This window comes from Hesperophylax consimilis, chromosome 5 (assembly GCF_061612785.1).
Source record: "Hesperophylax consimilis isolate HC1 chromosome 5, BYU_Hcon_1.0, whole genome shotgun sequence".
Taxonomy (NCBI): domain Eukaryota; kingdom Metazoa; phylum Arthropoda; class Insecta; order Trichoptera; family Limnephilidae; genus Hesperophylax; species Hesperophylax consimilis.
Genome location: NC_142840.1, coordinates 11,503,316 through 11,529,587, shown reverse-complemented (window position 1 = coordinate 11,529,587; position 26,272 = coordinate 11,503,316). Strand labels below are relative to the sequence as shown.

General features: G+C 35.3%; 1 protein-coding gene across 3 annotated transcripts in view; it reads right to left on the bottom strand.

The window, feature by feature from the left end:
• Window positions 1-26,272, bottom strand: part of Mob2 (MOB kinase activator 2) — a 327,875-nt gene that overhangs the window by 164,600 nt on the left and 137,003 nt on the right. The gene's annotated exons all lie outside the window — the stretch shown is intronic.

The window sequence follows — 26,272 nt, the reverse complement described above, 5'->3', positions numbered from 1 at the left end:
TAAAAGCATAAATAAGTCAATGAGTAAAAGTCAAGAAATACCATTCAAACGTAAATACACACAAATTATTTTATTATTATTAAAAATACAATTACTTCAATTGTTTTATTATCAGAAGATTTTCAGCGTCATTACAGAAAGTGAGATAGCGAACGTAAAAACACGTAAGTATAAGAAGGACAATCTAATGGCAGTAGGTCGTCTCATACAGTAGTCCGTGTTCATATTATAGTGTAAGTGAGTAAGCCCATCTTGTTATCTCAGTCACACTCGTGATGTAGAATATTTATAGTATTCGACGAAAATACGAAAACGTCGCCTGCCATCGTTTATTTCGTTCATACGCATATATTTTTTGAATGTCTATCTTTGTCATACACGAACAACGTTTGAATTAAGAATTTACCTGAAACATAATAGTGTTTCGTATCACAGTTTGTGAGACAATAGCAAGTCTAGATGTATTGTAACTTCATTGCAAAAAAATATGAAAATAAATTCGAATAAAATACCAATTAAATAAAAAAAAACTAACAGTTAACTAGACAATAATATGACTTAATGAACGTTTCTAGATTACTTGAACAAGCTATTAAGTATAACTACGTTAAAGAGATAAGCACCCAATAAAGCACCGAAACATTTTAAAGTTTCTCTCATTAATATTGCATGACTTTGCCATTCGTTATTATTTTAATTGGGTTCTATTCAACGTAATCAGCATTATGCATTACCGATATGCGGTATTCCTGGTAAACTAACTGAAAACATCTTAGCAGTCGGTGGCATGGCGTCAGTGTCGGCACTTATTGGGAAAACGAGAAATCCCTTAACTTACAGTCAGTTGTTTTACAGAATTTGAAAAATAAATCAAATTTCATTAAATTTTGTAAAAGTTCTAATTCGGTTATTATTTCAGTTGTGTGAATAATAGAATTTGAAAACTAACTTTTAAATTTAATGAATTGTTTAAATTCTGTGAAAATTCTAACATAATTTAGAGTATAATAAATAAACACATCTACTTTTATTAATGTATGTTTTTTAAAATATTCATATTTTTTGGTCTGATAGAGGATTGAGCCTTCCTCCCCAGGGACTGGAGTCAACAACGCTAACACCTAAGCCAAATTCTAATTGAATTGTACCGACATTTATTTCCAATAGTGACTGCTGTAAATTTTTATTTATTTAATATAATGTAATTCAATTACAGAAAAATGCGTGACAACGCGTGTATCTAGTGAGTTTCAGTTAGATCGCATGTCGGGAAGTGGGTTAGTTTCCACTTCCAAGATTCAATTTCATTCATTTATTCCCAAGTAATTTTAATAACAAAAATATGTATGGATTACTTTATGGCAAGTATCACTATTATATTTATTTATACACACGATTTATATAACACGAACTATTTATAAATATAAAAAGTTGTTATCAAGTAATTCGTACGCATTTTTGTTGTTAAAACTAGTTCTATAAATATCAAAGATATTGGTATAAACCAATACCAACCCTCCATATAAATGGAGGGACTACTTTGTGACCTGTATCGGTTTACCTCTTGTGATAAAAATAAAATAGAATTTGAAGAAACCCGATTGAAAATATTTTTACACTAGAATAATAAAAAAAAACAAGGCAAATTATTTATAAACAAGTTCTACTGTGTAATTAATATTATGCGTGACTTGATCGCCTTCTTAAGGCAATTACAGTTTGATAATGCCTTCAGAAGGCGAAATAAACTGTTTTTATTTTATAGATAGAATATATAAAAAAATACTCAAAATTAAAATAGATCTATAAACTTGATAAGAATAAAAAAAGTTTAGTTCCTGCGTTGATACAATGTTAAGTTAACCATGTCAAGCTGTTCGGTTTGTGCAAGATGCTGGAGATGTAAAGATGCCAACGCGATGTCTGTAGTCTGCATGCACATTACCGGAATAATGGCATTAAAACACAGCACTCTGAATGCCGCAGATGAGACGAGACAAGAGGCGAAGAGCAGTTTGCATGACAAAACGTTCCCCGACTCGGGGAGATTAGTTACGTATGACGTGGAATTTCCATCAAAGGAGGCCCGGGCTTCGGGCTGGCCGCGGTGAATGGCTCATGTTATGTTGTTATTACCTCCAAATGGGAGTCCCATGACATTGACGTATCTGACAGGACTCGAGTCCTGACTAAAACTAGTGACTCGAACAGTCCCATTGTTTGATTTACACGTTAGAATTCAACCCACAAAATATGAAAAGAAATGGTTTCAGATATTAGAAAACACCCCTTACTACATTTTTTCGGATTCAAAAATCTTGCAACAAAGTCGTTATTTTTATTTTTTTCTATTTGTTTTCCTTCTAGAAAAGACATGGCATGATCAGGTGAATCAGATACGTCAGGTTATAATATATATTAATATAAATATTCAGAAAAACGGAAACATATCTATGAAATGACGAATGTATGGAAACACATGAATGAAGCAATGAGTGTTTGGTAAGACAAAGTTGTGTGGCCTACCATCCTATCTGCCTACCCCTGTGGAAAACGGCGTGAGGTTAGTAAAAATATTAAGCAAGCATTAATAATTGTACGGCTGGATACGAATTTCTCTTACAATTTTCTATGAAATTCCAATATCAATCACCATAAATAGGTAAAATCACTTAAGACATCATTTCAAATTCGTTAAACGTTTTTGAAGCTTACAATATAAATAAATACCTGCGGTCCATTATTAACCTATTTAACTATTAATTCTTCGTTTATTACAAGGTTTACCCTAGAGCCCCATCGTAAACAATAAAACACAAATCGGTCCATAAAAAACTTCTTAAAACTAATAATGGATGCGATCGGAACACCCGTTCTTTCCTGTTGGGTTCATGAGAACGGGTCGTTTCTTAGACTATTTTTCGTAAGTCGGCTCGTATGTGGAACGAGCTATCGGCATCTTTTTCCTCCTTTATATTATCCGGACCTCTATTTTAATTGTGAGCTATGAATATTGAAAATATTCCTATTAAAATAATAAAAACCAAGACAAAACGTTACACTGTTTATTTACTAAAATCTCGGGCGAAACTGGTTAATAAAACTGGCATTAAATCGAAGTCTGCGGAAGCAAACAATAATTCAATGTGGTAAATCATTATGAATAACAATTGTAAATAGTTACTAGTGCCATCTGAACAGGCCATAGGAACGTATTATTTGCGCAAGGTTTCAGAAGGCAAAAGTTGTAAATATTCCAAAGCATGCAGACGATATTAATCTCGCCAATAAGAAAACAATCATACAGTTAATACCACGAGAAGCGATTAACATGAGCATCTCATTTAAAACGCAATCACGTTCTTTATAACTTTACTTTAACTCGTAACAGAGGACAGAGATAAAAGAAATGTGCATAACCTTAGCTAATTCTAAGACCAAACGAGCTTTATTTTTTTTTTAAATGCATACATGATTTGCATTTTAACGGCAGAATTACAAGAAGCCAAAACAGATCCTTCTGAAAGATCAGTCCCCTAAAGCCATACCCGCAGTTCAGTATTATTCATGTAATATTTATTTTCTCATAACAATATAAATTTCTAAAATCAACCTATATTTTATGATTTTGAAAGAGCAAGGCCAATTGGCCCAGTATTCCGTACGCCAATAACAAAAAATAACAACAAGCCTTCACAAGTTAATTGAAAGAAGTAGGCACATTAAATTGTTCATAATGGTGTCCCGATACTAGTCCTGAAGATTGTTACTCCAAGTCCTGATGAACAGCAATAATGCATGAAAATGGAAGAGGAAGGACGGAAGTATGACAAACGTGCGTATAACGAATGAAGTTATCTAAAAGTTAAGCGTATATACTAGAACCGATGTATGGAACAGTATGTCAAAGATACTTCCGTACTTAGTATTTGTTCGTAAGTATTGCGCGTCTTTAGAAATTTCCAAGTTCCCCCCCCCCTCCCCACTCATCGATTCAAAAAAAAATATTGCGGGAAATTCAGTACTGAGTGAGCAATACCCCACACAAAACAAACCAATTCTGAAATCTAGGGAATGTTAGGGAAATCAAAATTTTGGGCATACCATCATTGGTAAGTAGGGATCGGTTCTGTCTCCGACTTTGTTTTTGTTGCACATCAATGACCTTTTGACATGTGCGCCGATTCATTGTTACGCGGATGACAGTACAGTTCATGATACCTTTTTGTTTGACAAGCCCCCAAAGGGCACAAAAACTCCAACGGCTCGGAGGGCTTTGAAGCAGAGAATGGACGGTTATCTCGAGAGTATTTCCTCCTGGGGTAAAAATAATCTCGTCGAATTTAATGTTTCAAAGACCCAATCCTGTCTGATTACGTCTAAAAGGGATCCAAATGATAATCTAGTCTCCTTCAACGGAAGCAATCTTCCGAACAGGCCTTCCATTGATATGCTTGGTATAACTATAAGTGACCAGCTCAGGTACGGGGGCTCCATCGAAGCCAGAGTAAAGTTGGCCTCTCAGAAGCTGGGCGTACTGTACAAGGCCCGCAGATACTTTAATAATACACAACTGCTGACCCTGTACAAATCGCAAGTGCGCCCTACTGTCGAATTTGGCAGCCATCTCTGGTCCGGAGCCCATCTCCCAACTCTGGGCAAAAACGGGCGGTCCGTTTGATAGATTCCCCAATCTTAACAAACGGACTGCAATCTTTAGAGCACAGGCGTCAGGTAGGTATGCTGTCCTTGTTCTATCGGTATTACAATGGAAGATGCTCCGAGGAACTAGTGTCATTGATCCCTTCGGCACCGGTGCGTAGTCGGGATACACGCCAAACGCGCGCCCAACATTTGTACACAGTTGACACTTGTCACATGAGAACGGGTCGCTGTGGAACGAACTGCCGGCCTCTGTGTTTCCTCCCTCCTACAACATGGGACTCTTCAAGACCCATGTTCATTCCTCTTCCTCTCCACAAAAAGACCCTCCACACAGCATCCCCAAAGATGACATAGGCCCTGAGGGAAATTATTTTCTTCACGGCCTCCTGTGTGGAGTTAATATAAAAAAAAGGTGAATAACAAGTGGGAAATACTAAGGAACAGGTATTTGGAATAAGTATTTATTCTCACTTATACCAGTTGTTCCTAGTATCAAAACGAGATAGTACGACTCGCCTTTACTGCAAACCGTTGCCTTACTACAGCGAATTTAACTTTCTGTGCAGGGTCTTGCTGCATCTGCAGTCGGATGGAAGAAGCCGGGGAAGTGACAGGAAGACTTGAAGACCGAGTGAAATAAATATTTATTTTTTTGAGTCGGGTAATGGAATAGAAATAACACTGGGTATGATTGAGACCAAATGTGAATTCTAATGAAGAAAGAAGTGTGCCCCAGCACAGATTTGCGTGGCTCTCTATCCTCTCTGCCTAAGCGTTCTGAGAAATTCCGTGATAGCCATAAAGCTAAGGCTAACAATGCTCGATACAATTTTTTTTTAATTTGTATAACAAGAAAAGCCTTTTAGACATAATAAATGATAAAATATCAACGACATATTGTTGTAGTCACATGTTATTCAAATAAAACGTTTGTATTATTATAATAATTAGGGTAATTTCATGTCACGATACAGAGAAGCTATGCGGACATTAGAAAGCGACTATACAAAATGGAAACATTCACAGAAAGAAAAAAACAAACCATTGTGCATGAAGAAAAGATAAAAATGGAAATTTAACAACACAAGGAAAAAATAACACATAAAAATACAATTTACAATACAAACTCTGCGTTTATGAAAGTATCGGACATTCGAGTGTACATATAGAAATTTTCTGAAATAACTTTCAAATAATGTTCATTACAAAAATGTGTGGGGTAAAAATGATACAAAAAATGCATGTTCAACAATGAAAACACTATAATAAAATAACCGATTTTCAGGCTAGTTTAAATACATAAAGAACACTTTTTTTAAATAAGTTTTTTTACATCTATTTTTATTTTAAAATTAACATTTGTTTGGTTTGACTGAGGATTGAACCTTCCTCCCCAGGGACTGGAGTAAACAACGCTAACACCTAAGCCACATTCAAATTAGATAATACCTACCACATACATTATTTCATATAGAACATTTATTTCGTTACTGATGTAATTTTTAATTTATTAAACATAAGAAAAATGCGTGCGTGCATGAGTACCACCAAAAGTTGGGAGAATGCATTGTCATCGACAACGAGTCTATCTGCCGATTTTTAGCTCGATCGGTTGTCGGGAAGTGAGCTAATTTTCACTTCACTTAATCAATCAAGAAAACAAATAGACGTATTTAAAAAAATACTGTTACTAAAATAGCCAAATAATTTCCGCTTCGAAGCATCATGATTATGTACAGCGTAGTATTTTATGAAAGAAAACGTTGATTTACAGGTACAGGCACGTGCAGGATGAAAATATAATAACAATAAAATAATGATAATATTATTCGTATCAACAGTAGACACAAATATGGAGAAAAAAAACCAAGGCTAGAATGGTAAATAGCTAAATGTGCTATTCCATTGAATTAGAAAATATATATTAAAAACTTATTTTAACAGAGGCGTTTACAATTTGAAACACTCGCGTTGCAAGTTAAAAACCTACGCTAGAATGGTGGATAAATCGTAAATAGCTAAATGCGCTATTCCATTGACATTAAAATATATAGATTACAAGCTTATTGTGTTGCAAGTTAAAAAAGTTATTATAATGTTTGTTCCATCGCGGAATAATTTTCGAGGTGATTGATGGATTTGGCGAATGAGTTTTCGCATGCCATAAAGCTGCATGCCTTTTAAATATACATAATGTTACAGTTTTAATAATGATTATGGTGTCAGCGTAGTGCTCCTCAAATATTTTTGTAATCTCAAAAAAACCGAGGCATCGTGGTACACATGCTATAAATGCTATTATGCTATAAAAATCATCCATTATTATAATGGCGTCTACAGAATTAGATTTCAAACCATAATAATTTCAGGCCATTAATACTATTTTTAACTAACGACTTTTTAAGAAACGTAACAGTACGAATGTATAAACACAGTCCTCCCTCCAAGGGATTACTGTTACAAGGGGCGGACTGTTGGTTATCGTGTTGGTGTTCTTATTTTAATGATTTTCTCATGTTCATGTTTGTAGACCTCGTCTTCATATTTGTAGACCTCACATTCATGTTTACTGATCTACATATTTGTTGATTTCCTCATCCTCATGTTTGTAGACCTGTTATTTATGTTTATTGATTTCCTCATCCTCGTGTTTGTAGACCTGTTATTTATGTTTATTGATTTCCTCATCTTCATGTTTTTAGGCTGTAGGTTGTTATGTTAGTGTTATTTCATTATGAAGTATGTACGAGAACTAAGAAATTAAGAACGGTAGAATTTTTCAGAATTTCGGATAGGTATATAGAAATTCCAAAAAACACTATTTATTTTTATTCCAATTCTCGGATTTCTCCTGCTACAGAGGGGATAAGGACATACGTAAAATCGCCGTTGATATCAGAATTTACTTTCATTTTCACAAAAAAAAAATAATACTAAATCAGGAATCACAAATTATTTAAAATCGATTAAAATTATTTACAAAATGACCGCATATAAATAATAAAGACGCTAACAAATAACCGATTTCTAACCTCCTTTACTTCTATTAATGAGCAAGGTTTGAAGGATATTATAAAACACTGATATATAATTATATCATGAAGTCATTTATACAGAGTGTTAAGACCGTTAACCCTTTCAGCACCGCTTTTTTATTGTCACATATAGGCCATATATCAACATTGATAACACCTTAGACAATTATTTGGTAATTTTTGGTAAATATTTTTTTTTCCTCAATAATTTAGAATATTTTATAATTTGGTATGAATTATTTTTTGGTCAAGGGTTATTTTTTATCACCAAGGAAAAAACCTATCGAACACACAATTGTTTAATTTTATAAAATATGAATTTACTGTGTAACATGCATAAATATAAGGATAACATAAAAATAACAATGGATCCCAGTCCAAGAAAAATAGCGAAAATGGAATCTGTCATTTTATTTACAGTTTTTGTTGCTGCTGTAATAAAGGTTGAATTTTTAATATCTATTTCCCTAAAGTAAAGATCACTTTTTTATATATATCCGATATTTACATCATATTTTGGAACCTTGGTAATTAATTAGGCAATTCGAACCGCGGCCACAGTTTAAGAAGAACTGTGCAGCGGACAGAGAGTTAATTTGTTCCGGTCCGCGAATGCCTCTCATAAAAATACGGCCATTATTAGCTTTGCGTTACGTAAAATAATATACGAATTATCTAACACACCTCGTTGTAGGCATTGAAATCCTGATAAATTGGAAACACTGATGCCAATGGGCAGAGCCGTAGAAAGTTAATGCATACATTAATGTTAAATAGTAATTATGTTATGTAAAAAAATAAAAGCGTACGCAAATAAAAGTTGATAAAGACGACACCGACTGTCAAATTCTGAGTTGCACATATTATTGGAAAAAACAAATAACTTATACAAAGTCGTAATGAAGATTTGTACAATAATATATAAACCATCAATATTTAGGATCAGGTATAATTACAATGAAGGCACGTGTATTGACTGGCCTCGAAGCATGTAAAGATTTATTTCACTGTGACGTAGTTATTTTAATTTATTTGGCAGCTGATTGCAAGACGTACCTACACCTATTAAAGAACGTACATTATTGCTAAAATAAAACATACATTTCATATATTTATAACATGAGAATAAACGTTGAATTCTAGAGTCGCGAAAGAAGTTCCATAATTCAAATTAACTGTCTTTATAAATCAAAATTTTCAATAACATATTACATCTGCTTGTACCTAAATAGAAAAACGCAGAGTATATGCAAAAATGCAGAGTTTGGCAACTCTACAATGGAAAATTACTTGAAGCGTGCATCTATCAAAGTACCTGCATTATAAGATTGATTATACAGATTCCCTTTGGGGGCGTTCAGATCCTACCTACCGGTTATGCAATTGTAATGAACGATGACACTTTTGTAGTACCTTACGAAGGATATGAGAACACAAATTTTAATTTGGGTAAACATAGACATTCAAAATAACTGCGCACACGCGCCGGTTTCTCCCCATCTCTCTTCCAAACAAAACTAACTGAAATACAAACTACATTTGAAAAAGATCTGCTTGAAAAGTTTATTATAGTTAGTTACAAGTTTCAAGATAGCAGCTACATTTAACTGTATTTATTTCTAACCCTCGAAAGAACAATTAATAAAGTCTCGTTAACAAACTCGTACGGCGACAGGTGATTAAAAATGTATTCAAAACATAAAAGAAATGTGTCATCGCTGAATAAAAGAAAGGACTGAAACGAGCTTCCAACATCCACTGTCGAAATTATTTCAGGTGACACCATAAATCAAGCTCTGCATTTAATTGACGCCGGTCACAAATTAAAAAGGACAGTCCTCATCTGTGTCATTGAATATTTAAAAATAACGGTTCCGCATTCAGGGGTATTGGCGCGGGTCCAATATGGCCAAATGTATTAGTGGTCGCAAAGGCGGCGCGTCTGTTCGCCGTCGGCCTGGCCGCGCGTCAACGTTTCACTCCCCGCCACTGTCAGGTGTGACAGGGGGCGGGCTGGAACCCGAGCAAGAAGCGGAACTGTCGCCACTAGACTTATAGAGAAAGCTCAGCCAAAAGACAAACAAATACCAAGATCTTTAACGCCTCTAATAACAGAGGCCAAAGGTGTAACAGAAAAGTAAAAGAGAGTCAAAACCGAAAGTATTTCAAATTCATGGTGAATATTATAACAATATGTTTATCACCAGATCTTTACTTGAATAATGTAAATCCACATTATGACAGGTTTCAGATAATAACCGTACCTAATGGAAAAGATAATGTTAGAAAAAGGCCAATCGACCGCAGTATTTTTAGAAAAAGAGATTTATAACCTTCATAGAAGGACTGAAATAAGCAGGATTAGATATGACATGGAAGCGTGCCGACTGTCGTCGAGCTACTACCAAACTGCACATACTAACACTGAGCAAAACCAAAATGCTCTTACTTAAGAAAAATATGTTACTTAGGTAGTAAATCATAATTATTAATATATATATTATTTTTGTTTTAATTAATGTACACTTAAGTTAACAAAGCGAAATATGTATTTCTTTTAACTTAATTAATAACTAAAAAACAAATCGGCGGAGCCAAATGAAAGTTTTGCATTTAAGCCTGTGACAGACCACGCTGTATTTTCGTGGCTTGGTATATTTCAGCATATAGCTCGTCATGCATTCCCATTGGTAGTGTATGGCGAGCGATATGCTGAAATAGGCTAAGCCATGATGCGTTTAGCGTAATGTGTCGCCTACCTTAATGTGAAGGCAAAAAAACACAAAAGCAGACGTAAATGCGTATTGCAGTAGTATTGGTGAACGATGTTAGACGACACTTTTGTAGGCACGAGAAAAAATAAAATGTTATGACGTGATCCATCTCCCTTGATTATGTTAGTGAAAATATAATTCGTATATAAGTCGGTTATATATAGATTGGGATAGTTTCATAGTTGTACGGCTTTACGAGTGAACCCAACATTTTATTACGACTTTAGTTTGGGTAATAAAATCAGACAAAATGGGAACTCGCCTAGACTACAAAATGATATCGGATTTGTTGGGTTTAGGTTTAGAGATAGATCTCTAGTGAATTCTGAGTGGAAACGATTCGAAGCAATTTGCAATCATTTCGCACGGTTACACAATCGAGATAAAGTCACATATAAAAAAATTAACAAAGACTTTGATGAGTGCAGACAAAAAATATTAAGGCAACGTTATATGCGCAAGTAGAAATATTATATTACATGTTAAATGTTCCTTGTGTGTGCATGTGATAATTATTTAAGAATCAGGGGTCGGGAACTGGATTAAATTACAGAGACTCATTAACTACTATACTACCATAGACTACCATAACACGGGCATTAGCCTATGGTAGTAAAAAATTGTAATGTTTAAAATCGATAAAATAAAATAAAATAATAAATAAAGACCTGCAGAACAATTACTATAAAAAATCACATTTTTCGTTTTTAACTTTTGAGCTTGTTGACTTTATTCTCCATACATATCGACCATTTTGAACTAAAACAAATTTGAACCCTCTTTGTGTTTTCTGGTTTGTGTGGAATTACTAAATGAATTCTTCATTTTGAGAGCTGAACAAATTTCACTACGCCAGAACCAAACCGTTCGCGAGTTCTTTGTTACACATTTTTTTTCGTCGAGAACCAAGAGGTTGAAAAAAATTCAAATTGAAAAATCCAGAAGAACCCTACACATTAATACATTCCCGAGTACCTATGCGTATTTGCATCAAAATTGCAAATAACAAGAGTGCATGTATATTTTGCAACATGCGAAAATGTAATGTTGTATTGTCTGATAAATTTGTCCCACAGTGTATGAACATAGTTATGTTTAATGTTTATTCTTAAAATTATTTTACTATTGTTTTGCATTTCGAGTTAATCTAATTACATTGTTTTGTTGCAAAATCTGTTCATTTTTATTGTTTTGTCAAAAACAGCATGTGCTGCGCTGTTCAAATAAAGAAATGTATTCCAAGTACTTCCGATACGTTCTACGTCCAAATAACGTCTATGCGATGTTAATCTGCAAGGAAATCCATTGCATTGTTTTCGCATCGTACTTTTTACGTAATCTAGTTATTAAAAGTCGAAAGTGTAAGAAATGCTAACGATGAAATGTACTGTAAACCTGTTTTAATGACTGACGCATATCAGATCATCTAAACCAGGGGTCGTGGAACTGTTATGGATATTAGCCAGAAATTTATAAAAAAAATAAATTAGACGTTACTTCACCCGCCATAACACAGAGACACCTCTAGCATGGCAAGTGTATCTACTGTACATTTTTTTTATATCAAATAAAATAAAATATAAAGCTAACATTAGATGTTGCAATTTTTGTCGTGTATAGGGTTTCTTTAAAGCTAAAAAACAATTTTGCAATTAGTAATAAGGACAATAAATAATGTATAAGAGCATAGTAATAATTAGTAAGTTGAATCATGCCTCACTAGGCGAACCAGTATTGAGGCAGAATTTTTAGCAAAAGTATAATTTAAATTCATAATTATAATCATAAACTAGTGGGCCCAGGCAGAGAAGAAATATATTTATAGAAATATATAAAATACATAGAAAACAATTTCGATATACATTTTTCTTTTTTTATTAATCTTATATTCAAGTGTAATAAATAAAATGAAAATTCGTAATTGATAATGGATAAAAATTAAGTGTTATAAATGATCTCAAGTCTGAGTTGTTTTGAACTATAGTAATGAATTTTAATTTAATGTAGTGCGATTTGGTGAACAATATTTTTTGCTAATATGAATTACGACCCTTTTTTCCTACAAAAAATCCGTAAAATCGCATTTAAAATATTGAGGAGAGGGGGTTGCACAGAAGTTAAAATTTGTGGTTGTATGTATTTTTGGATGATAAAGCTGAACAAATAAAACTAAATTAGTTAATTTTTTTTTAGATCCCGATAACTACGCCATCTATTGGTTTCATGCTGGAAATAACCATACACATTAACAAAATTTCATTGAAATCGGTTAGGCGGTTTGGGAGATTAGCGTGTATGAACACAGTGATACGTGATTTTTATATATTTATTTATTTATTATCACACGCCCTAATAGGCTTTTACACACTACAAAGTTTAATAGTAGAGTATCACAGTTATCATAAATTCTACAAAATTAAAACAATAAAGGAAACATAATACAACGAAAAAAGAAAAAATATTAAATGTTACAACAAAAGCATATAATAAAATAAGATACATTAGTAAAAATGATAAGAAGTCTCACATAAATAGATATTCAAAATAAAAATATATATATTGCGGAAATTATAGATGTCTATTTGTGTCTCGATATATATTAAGATACATTGGATCCTGATGAAGAAACCATTGGTTGTGTAAATAGTGGTGTAAACAAAGTTCGTTATTTTCATTTCATTAAAATGACGCACAAAGAAAATTTGCAAATTATTGAAGAAATAATAATATGAATTTAATAAAGATTTTTACCATAGTATTAAGTGGTTTGAAACATATATGCAGTATCCACATTATTACAAGGGATTCGAAGCTATCTCTAAAGGGCTCTAGAATGAACGGGTCAAAGATTATTCGATCATGGAGGCGCGCGTAAGAGATAATAATATATTGGCGGTGGTGCATATTTTATTCGAATCGTGGCAGTTCAGAATTGTAAATGGGCCAAACCAGTAGAGATCCGGTAGCCAGTACGCTACCGCAGTACCAGTGGCTACCAATAAGGGAATTGGGAATGCACTTCGACCACAACCAATTATTTATTGGTACCATTATTTTCAATCACTAAATGAATATTGGATATATCGTTGAAGTGGTTTCAAGTCTTATTTTTCCCTGGGGTTCGATTCTGGTGGAAACATGGAATCCCCAATTTTGGGAATGTTGTGTTGCTGATGGAAGCGGAACGGAGATACACGAACAAAACTTACTGATATAAAATATTGCTAATTTATTGAAAATCTGGTCAAATTATTCGTACTCCTGTAGAAAACAGGACTTTAGGCCTGTAACGAATGAATTGAAAGACGAATGTGTTATGAGGATGTCGTAAAACGTGTTCGTAAAGATTATAATGTTTTAGAATTTCGTCGTTTTCATATTTATTAGGATAAGCGCAGCTGCAAGAAAACGTGTTCCGATATATTCTGAATTTACTGATATTTTGTTGACAAATGACGTACCGTACCGTAAATCAGCAGTACTCATTTTCTCCGCGTGGAGATGGGGAATATGAAGGTTGGAAGGAACCACGGCTAACCAAACAAGAGAAAGCAAACCAGAGAGCCATAGTGAGAGTATCTGCCAATTCAGAACATTATATTCATAAAATCTAATTTATTCTTGATTCTTAGGTGGTCGATAACCCGAAGGGTAAGATGCTCGGCTAGCAGTTGGGGGATCGCATTAAATACCAACAGCGGGTATCGACTTATCTTAATCCATTTTCAGCGATATATGTTGCTTAGTGAAAACAGTTTTACGTAACCATTATAAATTAAAGCATAAAACTACGTAATATAATTTTATTTTTAATTATTATTTTTAATATATATATCACGTATGAAATTGAATATGAGATAATCCATACAGGAAGCATCAGCAACCGACGAAATACATATATAGGTAAATCATTTTAATGTGCACAGACAATTTTAATAGTGCATCCAACGAGGAAATAACTTGCATATTATATTCTATTCGTTTTATTGGTCCATTGCACCACTGCAAGACGGGTTCAAACACTCAACAGATGGACTGATCTAGAAGTGTGTGATACCCGGACAAAAATGAGTACGGCTGATTTATTAAAATCCTGTTGAAAACGTGATGGCAAGCCATTTCCTAATAAAATATTAGTCCATTCATAATATATCGGAACACGTGTTTATGCAGCTGCGTGTTTGCTGATAATGACGAAATGCGACTATATTAGAATTTTTATGAACACATTCCTCATAAAACATTCGTGTTTTACTGATAGTTGAGAAATATGTCAATTCATTCGTTAAAGGCCTGCAGTCCCATTTTTAACAGGAATACGAATAATTTGAACACATTTTGAATAAATTAGAACCGTGAATTTTCTCCGTGTGTACAGCGATTTAAAAGAAAACTGTGGTTGATAATTTACATCAAGATCTAGGCCTCAGACTCAATGATAATCAATTACTAATGTTTCAGATTTGTAGGTACTTTCAGTCTCGCCCCAGTGAAAGACCACCATTCAGAGATGTTTAAATGGCTTTAGCCGTGTTTGGTGACGTTCCTCTCTCATCATCTTCTCTATCCTACTCTTTTCTGTCTCACAACCTATCCATGGTCCCCCTGGCTAGGGAAAGACGGGACTCTAGAGCGGTATTCGCAAAAAAACAATAATTGAAAATGTTTGATTGACTTTATTTTAAGTAATGAAACATTTTGTTTAGTAGGTGACCAAAAGTCCACAATAATTACATTTCTATCGGTTTTATCCCTTCAGTGGGTTTAAGTTACTCGTGGCGACTGCACAGTAGTTCACAGGCGCCAGGGGACCGATTCATCACATTCATTCAACTTATCCAAGGGGACGATTCAGCTCCAGTGGATAGAATGAATGGAAAGAAAGCAGATTTAAATTAAATTAATGTGGTTTATCAGAATTCGCTTGAATAAGGTGAAGTACAAGTATAATAAGGGAATCCTTGTCCATTCAACGGTGGCGCCTGGTAATATAACAGTAAATTTAATTTAGTGAACAAGTGACCTGCTCAGGCACAGGGGCTCAATCGCGCCATGGCGCCAGACTCAAGTAAGCCTCTCAAAATTTGGGCGCATTGTATTCAGTATATTTTAATAGTACACAACAGAATTGATAACCCTGTGCGCCCACTGTTGGATTTGGCAGCCACCATTGGTCCGGAGCTCTAAAATACCTGAAAAAGCCATTGACTCTTCGCGGAAATGGGCGGTCCGTCCTCTTGATAGGGGCAAACGGAGTGGAATCGCTAAAGATTCACTGGCGTCAGGCGGGAATGATGTGCGTGTTCTACAGGTATTTCAATGGAAGATGCTCCTAGGAACTACACCATTGATCCCTTCGGTAAAGGTGCATCGTAGGGAAACAGGCCAAATACACATTGACATTTGTCATATGAGAACGGGTTGTTTTTACGACTTGCGTCCCAAATATGACATAGGCCCCAAAGGAAAATATTTTCTCACCTGTGAAAGGTAAAAACATGATTTTTCGTCAAATGTGACAGGTAAAAACAAACTTTTTTGAAAAACAGCGCTATCTATTAGACGTAAAAGCAACACGCGCTATTTTTTTCAGACAAACTGATCCACAGGAACGCGTGGCGGGGTACAGCTAGTTTATTAATAAAATGATTAAATTGCATTGAAATGATAGAATAACATAATACGATCAAACAAATTGGATTAATCCAACGTTAGAATAAAATACTACAACATAAAAGTACATTTTAAGGAAAATCGAAATCAAACCATTTAACTAATTCCATCCAGCACCAAATTATGTAGGTACAATAATATCATGTTCGATAAATCAGTGAATATTGTTTGAAGTCGAAGCAAAATAGGCAATTTCTCTGCAATTTAACAGTGACGATATCAAAATGTATACTTTACGCCTGGCGAATTTCATTGTTGTAAGTTGTAATGCTCCATAAGGTTTCCCTATAATTTGCACGTGTTGCAAAGCGGCTACCTCGACCCACTGTGAAATCGTTTAGCTAGTGCCGAATGCGTGCATATCTTCAACATAGACATGCTCCCAATCCTAAGTAGGTTTCAGATTTAAAGCTATGTAATTCTTCCCCATTTCATAAGTAAAGAAATATTGCACACCTAGTACAGGACTATCGGAAATGAAAACTATAACCAAAAACCTCAAAAAATACGTTTAAATAATATACATTATATATTGCACAGTATTTTGTCCACATTAATGGTTTTTGCGTGTCAGAAAATCGGTGTTCAATTACAATTATTATAGCTGTTATATATGAAGGTTTACGCATACACTTCTCATTGCAAGACTTAAAGAAATCAAAGATGATAACCAAACGATTTGGACATACGATGGTCTGGTAGGTAGATACTAGGTGTAGAATATTAAATAGAAATAAGCAAGTAAAAGAAGACATTTAAATTATAACAGAGCGAAAAACTACTTGCAGTGTTCGCTATATCTTCTTAGCTACCTAGTGATAATAGACTAAAATGGCGAAATGAGATTGGAAAAGTTTGACTGTCAAAAGTTTGGATTCAGTGAATTAAATTCGTAAATTCTTGAATTACGTTTATTGTGTACTGATACCGCACAAGAGTTCCAATTGACCGAAGAAAGTAGAACTACGATATTCTCCATTTGAAGAATGTTGTGAGGTTCAAAGAAGCGCGGGAAGAGATGAGAAAGGATTGATAATGCCTAGCTTCTCAGATCCAGTCATTCAATAAGCTTTACGACATTTCGTTTTTAACAGTGTGTTCTCTCAACTGAGCGACACTGGGTATCTTCCACCCAGGAAAGAAGTTCAAAGAAACAACATAATAATATTATGTTGCATATTTCAATTCATCATTAATTAATGTTTTTTTTATATAAATTCGGAAAAATTATATAACATCGCCCTTGGGGTAATTAAAAAAAATGGCGCTACACAAATTATCTATATATTATTTATTATCTCTATTATATAAAAAAGGTCGCTATCCAAATCTGTCTGTTTTCACTATCATTTAGAGAATTTCTTAGGTTATAGATTTGACACATACATATTATATTTATAGAAAGGAGATAAGTAGAGTAACGTCGGGTACACAAATCAAAAATAATGTTTTGACAACCCAACCTCTGGGACTGCTACGTATGTAATAAATCAGAGAAATTTAATAATAATTCCAGATTCATGCGAACACACAACAGATAAAACAAGAATTGCATAATCCGGCATTATCAAGCAATCGGGAGTCGCAGTCGCATAATATGCCGCGCCATTTCCTCTCAATCAGATCTGTCTCTTTGTAAAAGAATGCACCCAAGAGAATGAAAAAAAAACCTAACGAGGTTCAAGATTCAGGAAGCGAAGTTGTTTCAAGCGACTCTGATTTAAAATTCTACAGGAAACTTAAATAAAATTATTTACAGTTTTATCAAATAATCTTCCCCCCTTTTTCATAGACAGGTCAAACACGCAACAGCAGTGGGACATTTAGCGCGAAATTTAGTGCATTTGTAGCAAAGGTTTGGCAGTTATTTCAGGTAAAAGGGACAGATCGTCAATACAACAATGGGTCGTAAATCTTTGAGAATGATGAGACAATGTACAGGAACCATAACTTAGGAGTCAGGTAAGGAAGAGAAGGGATGATACCTGAATGGAAATTTACCACGGTTGGATATTTCAAGTATGTATATTGCCAAGTGGATACAATAGTCCAGAGACAATAAAATAAGAGAAGGTAACTAATAGCTCAAACATAATATTATTACCAAATACTTGTTTTTTAACACCTAGTGCCTATTTAGCTAATTTCCAGTATGTAATAGATACCATTTTTACCAATAACGTTAAATTACCGTAAATACTGTAAGCAACTCAGAGATAACAGGTTTTTAAAAATATGTATGTAAATTTTAAGATGTCGCAGACTTTTTAATGCTGTGAAAAGTGTAACATCGTAAAAATTATATTTCGAGTTTTTTTGCAGTGTTGATTTGCAGGTTGTAAAACGACACAAATTCTAACAATAGATGAATACAATAAACACTTCCTAAATAAGGTGTTACCTTCTCAAGTACAATATTTTTTCATTGTGCTAAAGATGTCTTTCTTTGGCCTCTACTCCAGAACTCACTTCCGTTTTACTATGGCAATACTTCAAGGTGCTTAGGTATCATCTTCCAGGAAAAATTTATGTTGAGTTTGGTCCGAAAATACCATTTTTTAATAATTTTATTTGAAGCATTGGTTGGGAACTGCAATGGCGAGAGTGCTAAACAATATTGAAGAAAATAAGCTGATTCACTGCGAATATATAAGTCAGCAATAGCGGTGGGTTTTTCCTAGATATGAACTGTGTATTATAACATTGACCTCATTTCGGCTAAGAAACACGAATATACGTTATTGAATTTCAGGAAAACTTTTATTTTGTAAAAAATAACAATATTTACAGTTTTTTTTTCTAATTAAGTTGGTGTGGCAAACGGTCCAATGAACAGCTGGCAAGCAAAAATTTAATGCAATTAAAAGATAATTAAGAAGCAAAAAACAGATTCACTCGAAAACACTCGCTCACTTCCATGTATCGTATAAAATATCATTCGTTATTATCGGGGACGACAAAGTCGCACGAGCGGGAGTCATAATGCGGTTATTGCAACATATTTATTATCTCTTGGAGCAGATAAGTGGCAGGACTTGACTACTGCAGTATTGGGTACTGGCTGTACCGGCTAACAGCAGCAGGGCCAGCGGAAGATGTGACCACGGTTCCAGATAGTGTAATCCCAGCGCAACGAGACGTCTCCGTCTCCAGTCAGTCCAGTCAGTCCAGTCTCCACATAAATAATAGTGAATAATAGCTGTCGGCTTCGCGACGGGATCGATTATGAGTGAAGTAGACTGACAGGCATCGGGTCTAGGCAGAAAACGAGTTAAGTCGTTTGGGATAATTAATATAGTATCCTGTTATAAGGTGAGCAGTTGCAACGGACAGTGAGAGCCGGTCTCCTCATTAACATAAAGCAGTTCCGTTATTTTTTAGACTGGTTTTCTCGTCGCTATGAAGTTACGAACGGGCTTGTTGTCACAGGTCAGTCGTCTGGACACAACTGGATACGCGGGACGCAGAGGATGGAATAACAAAGAAGCTTGTTTTGTGTTGGCAGCGCTCGCTTTATCTATGCTGCGGTGTATGGTGGTCCATACAATAGAATCCTTTTTTTGCTTCGCTATATAATGCACGTCGCTCCACTTTGTATATCGAGTCTCAAAGGGAGTTCGCTAATTTATTATGTACCGCGAGTTGATTAGAAATTGCAGGAACAACGTAACAATGTGCATTATCGAGGGTGACTTTCATTCAAACGTTGTTAGTAAGGTACACGTGATAAGGATATGTTGAAAGCCAGTGAGGAGGAAGCCAGATAAAAGAAGGCAGATTGCGCACACAGTACACATCCAATATGGAGTTGGACTATATCGATTACCGTGCAAGACCGGACAAAGGAAACGTTCGACAGTCGGTCTCACATCAGCTGTTGCCATGCTCTAGTGACTGATCAGCGAGCAGTGAGCAGTGAGCAGTGATCACTCCACGCGCCGCTCGTCCATCTATAACAGACTGCAATAACTGAAACTACTATAAATCCATAACCTCGCTTCATGAACAGTGAACACGCAATCCTAGCAAGCAAGAAGCTTAGGCACGATGTTGTATACGGTTTATCGTTATTCGTGCACCTACAGCTTTTTAACACCTCGTTCTGATTGGACTGATCCGGGCGAAAACGCGACAATTGTTTCAAGATTTACAGACTTACCAACAGACATCAAGTTAAGCAGGAGTAAGTAAAGAAGAGAGTATATCAAAACTCGCTGGGGGATTCCAGCACGATCTGTCTGATTACCAGGTAAGAGTGTTCCTACCCACTGGAATATAGACTCCTTCAGTATTAATTACTACAAACATTTAGCCATTGTGATGTGTTAAAGTAAGACGGGGTATTGTTGGTGAGGATTGAGCATGTGTGATACGAAGAGGTACAGAGATCGCTTGAACAATTGTTTAAATTAGGTACAAAATGGAAATTTCCAATCCTACATTAGTAATTAAATCCAATAAAAAGTCGCTAGTAAACAAAAGCACTCAGTACCCAAAAATGGCAGGGTAAGACAGAAGACAATAGCAGCATAAAGTCTGTGGCAGACCACGCTATATTCTGGTGGGTAGGATTGTATGGCGAGCGATATGGTGAAATAGTCCAAGCAAGCCATGATGCATATAGCGTAATCTGTAAGCTCCACAACGGTGATTCTAATTTCGAGTGACCGTAAACTGGCATTGTTAAAAAAATAAGGAATAAGAGAGAGAATGGATCCAAAAGACAACTATTCTTGAATGAATGAATGAATGAATGAATTACAATATCATGCATAAACGTAACGAGATCATTGCTCTCGAAAGCACACCCAAATTTGTCTGAAATTAATGTATAACATGTTTTACCGTCCATTGCGTAAACATTTTAGATGCATTTGGTAATAAATTTGAAGAGGATGTTCGCTTGATTGAAAAACCCAGCCGATGTTTGTTAATGTCCGATATGCTGGAATTATTTAGTAATGTATACCTTCGTGCGCCGGCTGACAGAAACAACTACTGTTTGTCGGCTGATTTGCCTCGCCCATTATCTGCAAGTTTCTAATTACAACATTATCTATTGCTATTTGCAGTTGTTACTGGCTACCTAATCAAATGGGTAAACTGCAGAAAACATCGCTACTTTAACGGATGGCCTATTTGTTAAATGAACACTGCGGTGGATAACTACTAACCGCCTTACAATTATCATTAAAAAATAAGTTTATTATGCTTTGTAAACAGATTTAGCTTTTTATGTGATACCGAAGAGGAGAATGCGTCAATTCCTCTCTGGTATCTGTTTACAAAGAATAATAAACTATACAGAAATGTGTGTATTATTATAATAATACATTGAAGTAAACGTTACCAGTGATCTGAATGAGAAAGGAATGTTATATACCCAGTTACGGTAACATTGGTTAAATCTACCGGACCAAAGTTTGTTTTAAAGTAATACTGGAGTGAGTGAGGGTAGGCGAAGCGTTATACGGTACGTATACATTTGCGAACCGAAACGCGAACCGAGCCACGAATTACGAGAAAGGAATGAAGCAACTTCAAGCGGCGTTTCAGGCCATTTGCGGTTGCTTCGTTCCTTTCCCATAAGTTGAGGATCAGTTCGTCAATTCAGCTCGCGTATGTATACGTAGCATAATGTGAAATCCCTATTTTCGATTAATCTTTACTACGAATCGGATTACATTACGAATGACAATTGGATAAATTGAGGCTTTTTACTATTGTTTCGCTTGGATAGAATTAAAATAAATTAGTTAATTACTTTATAAAAAAATGTGTAATGTGTAAGCAATAAAAAAAATATCATTGAAAATGTGTGAACGCAAATAATAACCAACTTTAAAAAAATAGAGTTTTATGGCTAAAATTATCTGTGACAGTTTCCCTTGATTAACTTTTTTCTTTTTTATGCCTATTACCTATATTCGTGGTGATACAAGGCACACTAAGAATGTACAATTTTTTGGCTTTTATGTTTGGAATTAGGAGGTACCTGACTCTTAAGGTTGCCAGGATGAATGGTTTATTTATAATTATAACTGTTGCCTTAGCTAGGTCGAGTCAAGGTCTGGCACGTAAGTGCGAAAAAACACCTAGAACTTCAGTGAATTCGACTCGCAATTCTAAATAGATTAGCGTGCGAAATGGATTATTCCTCCGCTAATGGGAAACCCGTGTAAGTAAATCACACCGAAGCGGAAGGAAGAGTTATGAAGTATTACTACGCCTAAATGACAAATACCACTTATAGCCATTACCATATAAAACGACATCACAGAAATAGCCGGAACATTCCAATTACTTAGCATTGTAACAGGAGAGAATATACTTTGTCGATAAGCCAGCGCTCTGCGGAAAACAACAAACGATATGATAGTATTAAGGTTCGGTTGTTTCACATAATTTGAACAATTCATCAATTTTGAAGCTCTGTGAAAGTTCTGTTATTATAGTATTCAGTTCTGTGAAGAAACTGGCCCATAATGATATTATAACAGAATTAATTAATTAAGTAAAATTCAAGTTCTCTGAAATTCTATTCATGTTCTGTTATTTTATCATTATGGACCAGTTTCACAGAACTGAAATGAAATGATTTGATGTATTATTCAAATTCTGTGAAACAACTGGCTCTAAGTTGTTTAATCGAGTAATCAATCACAAGTTTGGAACAAACCATTCAGATACTAACATTCACGGAATTCACATTCATTTTCATCAAAGTTAATATGGAAGTTTAGTGAAGGTCTTATTCAAGTGCCGTTATTATCTAAGTACTATAAAACAACCGGCCCATGATGAAATAATAACAGAATTCGAATAGAACTTTCACAGAACCTGCATTTTAACTTTACAATTTGATGAATTGTTCAAATTCTGTGAAAAAAACCCGTCATCAACATATAGATGTAAGAACAGAGATAAATATATTAGTAATTGTAAATTAACTAACATTCACCGTAACCTACGGTCATATTTATGGTCTCTCGGTACCACCCTGGTGAAAGAACACAATAATTATGAAAAGTATCTAGAAATTACTTTGGCCGTGTTTAGTAACCAAATCTGAATAGCAAGTTACTTTCCAATCTTCCTCACCTCTTTCCAATCTCCTTCTCTTCCCACACCCATCAGCTTCCACAGCGATGGGATGCTATAGTATTTATACTGGCTCCGGACAGTTGGGATAGATTTGCGTATAATATTATTACATTTAAAATAAAAATGACGGTTTTGCTAAACTATCACCGTTTTAGCTACACCACATACCACGGATGAAACAACCAGGCCTAAGTTGAGTGAAACATTATTATACACCAACGTCGGATGCAGACGCAGACCAACCTGATATAATTATGTTATCAGTGGCAGAACAGAACCGTCCAGTAACCTGATACATAATGCTAGCAACAACGGTTAAAACATCTGGCTCGGCGGACAGAACCTTACCTGTGGAAACAGTTCTGCACATGGAGGTGGGATGGTGTTAGTTTATTTGCATATTGAATTCTGGTTGCGGGAGTAGTTAATCGGCATAGTGATTCATGATCACGTAGGGCATCAGTTAGGGCAAACAGAGTATCAGAAAAAATATGTAAAGTAAATATAGTATTAAGTACAATAAAGCCTTAGATACATTACGCTATATTATGCGCGCATAATTAGGGCGTGGCATATCCGTATTATATGTTTGGGTGACACACTACTCTATACAAGAGTAAGAACTCAGGAGGGTGTCAGATCAATTGGGGAACTGCCGCGGAACACCATTTCTTTGTATAGGATCTGTCACTTTGACAGATAACAGCCGCGTAATTACGGCGCTCCGTAAATTGTAAATTGGAGAGGGGTATAAATTTCACATACAGCCTGGATAGTAGGATATAGATCACATCGCATATCGTCGCCCCGCCCACACTTATAACACATCATCTTTTAAGGTGTGACATGTCTGTATGGGATTGCATAGCGAGCTATATAAAACGCTTTGAACTTATAGCGTAATCTGTCACCCCCTTAAAAATGCCATAACTTGTATTGTCGAGCGAGACATTCTCATCTGTATCAGAATTCACCCATGGGAAAAGCGACCCGCTTTCTAAATACGTTAGATGACAGATTCGGCATATTCTTTGAAACATACAGTTAGTTTACAAGATTTTTGGCAAATTGGAAAATTGTATCAACGACATTTTACGTATTATAACGTGTGGTATTGAAATATTATGTACACGACTAAAAATTTAAAAAACTCCTGTAAAATCATCATACCAAACTAATCTATCTACAAGTATTGTATTTTTATTTATTAATTAACTAACTAACGACCACGCTATTTCCTCGAAGGGGTAGGCAGAGGACGGACCGCCAAACAATTCGGTCTTGGCAAACACCCATTGCCTCATTCACATTTGTCTTCATACTCGTCTATTATTCTGACTCTTGACATGGCCCGACGTAAGTTTCTGGTTCACTTGATCGTGCGATGTCTTCCTCGGGCATCCCCGACTTCTTCTGCCATTCACATTCGCGTCATATATTCTCATTATATTGAAACATCATCTATTTTTCTTTTGCTTTCATTGTGGAGCATTTTCATATTAATGAGCATTCCTTTCCTAAGCACAAGCACCAGCTCACATTAGGAAAAAATATTATATGTATATTATATTGTACAAATCTATTGTAAATGTGAAAAAAATAATTTATTTAAACTTCTCCTAGGTTTACTATCTTTAAATTGTCTTCTTGCGCCTTCCTGACGGGTACTGAGCACAATAGTACGGTACAAACACTATGAACACTCCTTGGGTATAAGCTACAGGCTTGGAAGGTTCAGATTTCGTCAGCTACGAAGTGACGCAGCATAGTGCAGAATCGAGAGTGGCCGAAGGCTTCTGCGTGTAAGTAGTATGAGTAATGAGGACTAGCAGAATTGTTTGAACATTATAGTAGAGCGCAAAAAACAACTCCATTATATATTTTTCAAATTAAGTTTGTAAAAGTGTGTGGCGCACTATAGAGTGATAAAATACGTTTAATGTGGACATAATATTATCATAACAAATAAATTATTATCAGTCGTAATGCTACTTATTAGTATTTGCGATAGTACTATGTATACGGCGTAGATAGGTACTAATAAAATAACTCATGCGAAACGAGGTATCGCCATACTTCCCCAGTATGGATAACATGTGTTACAAAGAACGGGGGTGTTTTTATAGAACAGACAAAATACGTCTCAATACAGACCAAACGCCTGGTTTTCATAAGATGGCAATTGTTCTTTGATGTCGAGGAGTAAAGGAATGCCGCTGATAACTCCGTAGAAAGTTTTTCATTTTTCTCATGAACGAAGCAAGCCACAGAAAGAGCAGACCCATCTCTTGCGCAGTTTTCCTTTTAAGTTCTGGTATCCAGTTTAGTTCGTCAATATCAGTTCTGCTATTATTTAGGAAATATCTGTGGGGTGAGAGCGGTCTCCAAATCATCACACACTAATTATTATTCCTATCGTCCCGTCGCTAAAGCTCCGTTTTAACTTCTAAATCTCGCTTATATGCGACGTTATAACATAAAGATATCTGTTTATAACATGCGGAGTTTTCAGCGAGGGTATAACAACAACAAAAACATGCGATTTAGAATACATTTGTTTCATTCACAGATACTGCTAAAATAATAGCAGCACTCATATTCACAATAATATTATGACTGATATCCAGAATAAAAAAGGATAACTGTATAAGATATGGGATGACGATTTAAAAAGATACAGGAGTCTAAAACGGCAGGCCTTGCCCTATTCTTCTTGTTCAGAGGGGTCTAATATAGGTCTGCGAGCCAGTCTAAGCCCTGTGGTCCTCATTAATCATGTTCGGTGTTTGGCACTTCAGTCAGGCTGTGGGCAGTGGGCTCAACGACTGTGGGAGCACCTCACGGTATCGATAGAGGACCAGATTTTGAAACCAGGCAGTTAGAATTCAGTCTGTCTCTCTATGCTTAGTGGGGGCATGTACTGCGAGATGGGAATTTCTCACGTCAGCCGATTGCCACTCAAGTTTACACCTATCTTCTGGAGAGAGGAACCTCTCTCCTTCCATCCAAAAAAGTTTTCGG